Raw genomic sequence first — 4,560 nt, 5'->3', positions numbered from 1 at the left:
ATTATATGTTTTTAATAATCAATTACAAATAGAGCAAAAACCAGGGATAAAATCATAAACTAGGCACCTGACTAAATTAAGCTGTTTAATATTTGGTATAAAGTTTTCTTGTTAAAAAAACAAACAAATATTCGGGGGGTTTCGGAAGATATGTTTGTTTATTTTTAAAAAGCAGGGACCAACTATTAATAGATACACTGTTTTTTAAATAAAATAGAAAAAACTATAAAATATAAAACTCTTAATTAATCATTCGAGCTGTCTCATTTGTTAATACCCAGCCTAGCCAAGGTAAAGTTTGTTTTTTATATTGATTTATTTCTTATTGTTGAACACGTTTAATAATTATCAATAATTTGCTGAATGTCTTATATTCTAATAATTTATTCTTTACTTTACTTTTATTTTTCGTGTGAGCCACTTTTAATGCAAAACGAAAATTGGTTTATTGAATCAACAGAATGAATAAAAAACTACATTGGCTTCTTTGAAAAAATGAATAAACGATTTAATCGAATGGTTGTGTTGAAATTAAACAAGTTTGGAAAAAAGATCAATATTTTATAATTAAATAACAAATAATAATTATAAACTTATAATTATTTAAAGTAAAGTTAATATTTGTTTGTTTTTTGAAAAAAGTTTTTTATTATTTAACCCAACAATGTTTATTTATATATTTCCATTATTCAAATAAATATATTGAGGCAAAATGATAATATGCTGAACCAATTCACCGAAAAAAATACACAAAAAATTTGTAGAGTACCGTGAAATATTACTGCGAATTGTCATTGGACAAAAAATAATGTTATTGTGGCTTGTAAAACATAAAAAATATTAACTTTGTAAAAATGTTATATAACATGGCTATCAAATAAAACAAAGGTAATTTGTAAAACAGAACATTCCAAACAACTCAAACTAGATATTGGTTTTTATTTTATAGTTTTTAACAATTTATAACTTATAATACGAAACAATACATCAAAACATAATAACAAAAACAAATAAATTAAAACATCGAAAATATGAATAAATAGTCCACCTTTTGGACACCATAATATGAAATTTGATTTCTGCTCATCTAGTCGTTAATTTTTGTTGTGAATATTGAAATTATTAACTCCAATTAAATAAACTTAGATTACCATTATAATCAATATGTTTTAACATAATAATAATATAAAAACATACAAAAATATCAACTCGAATTATTATAATCGAATAAACGTTTCAACTTCGAAATTATTACAACAACACAAACTGCAATACAATAAACATAATCAAAATACAAAAACACGTTATAAACATATCATATTTATGAATTAATAAAATATAAATTAATTCGACGATAACAAACGGTTAACGAGCGTGGGGTTTTCAAATGGTCGATAATTTAATCACACTATTTTAAAATTTAAATAATTTGTTGAAATGAAAGAATTGAATTGTTATGGGTTCTGGTATATTAACCCTTTTAAAATAATGATAATTTATAATAAAATTATCCATAATTAATCGACTAGTTTAATTATATAATAATTATTAAAAAATAGTTTCACATTTTTAAATGAATAATATTTTTTTTGTTTTATTATATTTTTTTTGTAATTGTTATGTTGATGTTAATTAAAAATACATGTTAATTAATTATTTCACTTGTTTGTTGTTTATAATATTTTAATTACATTTATACTATAATAATAGTTCATTGTTTGATTTATTTTATGTAAATCGTGAATGTATTATTACAACATTCCACAATCAAAATAGACGGTGGTCATACAACCAACATGTCAAGTATTTACTAAACGATTTCGATATTACAAATGTTGGTATGAAATACATAATTATATTGTTTATTAATTTTGTTTTTAAACCATTTTTTGTGTCACGGTGTGACGGGTTAGATTCTTTCTCTAAATTTTTTACTTAAAAAATCAAAGACTTTCATAAACCATAAACAAGACATTAAGTAATAATTTTTCAAATAACAAATCATTGTGAAAGCAACTAATGAATACACTTTATACATCAGAATGTAATTATATTGTTAAGTGATTATTTGGTAATTACAATTATGAAGACGATTTTTTATTTATAATTTTTAATCTTCATCAACAATACGATATTAAGCAAAACTTTATTGTTAAAATGTGTTCATATTTTGTCAGAGATATCGACTGTTCAATAAAATTGTATTTCATAAATTGATGTAACGGGTATATCAATATCAATTATTGGTACATTTATTTACATTTTAAAAATATCAAAACACATTTTTACTTGATAAAATAATTTATAAATATTCGAAACTATAATTTAGAATTTGTCTTTTTGTAATAACAAAAAATAAATATGTTTTGTTTTTCAATTGGAAAAGGAAAAAAACCCTCATAAAAAGTATATAAAAACACCATTTATTCCTCTTAGCACAATTTGTTGATTTTAACTCAAAAGATTTTGTTGAACAAAATTATCGTTTTTCGTTTTAACAGCCTTAAATAACAAAAAAATTTACCCAAAATGTTTTAAAACCCTTAATAACATTATTTTTTGCCCAATAACAATTCGCAGTAATATTTCACGCAGCAGTGATTTTTCACGGTACTCTATAAAATGATTTATTATTTTACTTTACTCTAATGTTATTAAATGAAATAGTTTGACTTAAATGGTTTACTTTAATAGTTTTAAAACTAATTATAAAAGTAAACAGTAAATTAAACTATAAAAAAAATAATGGTTAAATAGAATGATAATTAAATTATAATTAATTTTATCGTTGTATGTAATAATCAAATTTTGATATATAAAACTAAAACATATGTTACATAAGGCTGAAAAATCACTTGAAAAAGAAAAAAGTAATGACAAAATTCTATTTTTAATTTTGAGAGTAATTTTTATTAAGGTTTGAGAACCATCATTAGGTTATTTTGTTTACATTTCTTGAATAAATTAATTCATTTGTTTTACCATAAACTTGGTTTTGCTATAAGTAAGAATGTGGGTAATAATTATAACGGTAATGCTTGACCTTAAAAACATGAAAATTATTTGAAAAAAAAGCATAAAAAGAATTATTATCCGATAAAAACTGTTGTTTTATACTCTCTTTTCAGACATGATATCGACGGAGCTTAAAGATATCACGTCTCTTCAGTTCACAACTGAATAATTGGAATTTAAAATGTTTAAAACTCCCAAAAAATTGGAGTGAAAAACCCGCCAAGACGGAGAGGAAAGTCACAAAATAATTAAAACCCCAAACAACAAAGAAGTCATAATTACCGAAAAGGCTGTTTAGAATGCATAAACTGTCCTTTTGTGTTATATGAAGATTCATTATACTTTAAATTATCTTCGGGAAGAGAGCATCTTGGCATGATTGTTTCCACTTTATAAAGTGAAAGCTTTGTGACATTAAGAGCACTTGCCGTGCTTTTAGAAACACTCATGAAGTTGTCTAATTGAAGAGTTTTGTGCATTTTCAAACATGTTTTCAAATGCAGCAATCATCAAACGACTCTTTGCTCCGCCCAATGAAATAGCGACAGTTTCTGTATCTGATTTGAAAAAGAAAAGTAAGAAAGCTTTTTTCTTCAAATGAAATTTTGGTGTTGGTTAGTCATATTAATGAATTGGTATAACAAATCGAGTTTTCGGGAAACTTGGGGTAACACATTCCATTCTAAAAATTCAAATTTCCAGTATTTGTGACAACTTCCATGTATTATACCACATAGATCACCAAGTCTACGGGAGTCCTGTTGACACGTTTCAATAGAGTCTAGAGCCTTTCAAACTCATAATTGGCGAATTGGAGGAGATCCAGAAGTGAATTGTTCGAAAAGATGTTTCTTAATCGAGTTCAGTTCCATTTTTTTGTTTTTGGAAAAATAAAACGCTGTTTTTAGTCTTTGTCAAGTAATTTCTAATTATAAAAATAGAATGAGTGGTAATTCCCGAAAAAAAACTAAAACAGCTAACCTAAAATCATTATTAAGGCGTTTTGGCCAATTATCTTTCTGTCAATCAATTTATTCTTTGTCAAGTAATTATTCTGCCTCCTGTATATCTTTGTTTTTTTACTAAAAATATGTCACTTTTTTGTATTTGAACCAAAAAGATCTTTAATTAAGAACTGTGTGTCACAAACCAATTTATATAATAAAAAAATGATACAAATCGAAGCGCTCTCATGAAAATTTATGTGTATGTCTCGTTACAGCAAGTATTGACTATTTTAAATTGCTGCTGCTCAACACTACCACCCCTATTTTTATTACAATTGGACAATAATTTTTACCATTTAACCCAAACTAGTCGTTTAGGTAAAACTTGTCATACTTTATTGTTTGATTTTTTTCAAATGTTTTTTTTATGAAATTATTATTCTTAAATAGTTAATTGTTACAAATGTTTTTAATAACATGTTATACCTTTATTGTTTGTAAACTTCTTAATATAAATAAAAACAACATTGTAATTTAAATAAATTCTTTAATAATACATTTTGTCAACTTAAAAAAAATATTCTCAAAATATTATGTT

The sequence above is a fragment of the Entamoeba invadens genome, assembly GCF_000330505.1.
Source record: "Entamoeba invadens IP1 unplaced genomic scaffold scaff_1105074724671, whole genome shotgun sequence".
Classification (NCBI taxonomy): domain Eukaryota; phylum Evosea; order Mastigamoebida; family Endamoebidae; genus Entamoeba; species Entamoeba invadens.
This window is presented reverse-complemented; position numbering follows the sequence as displayed.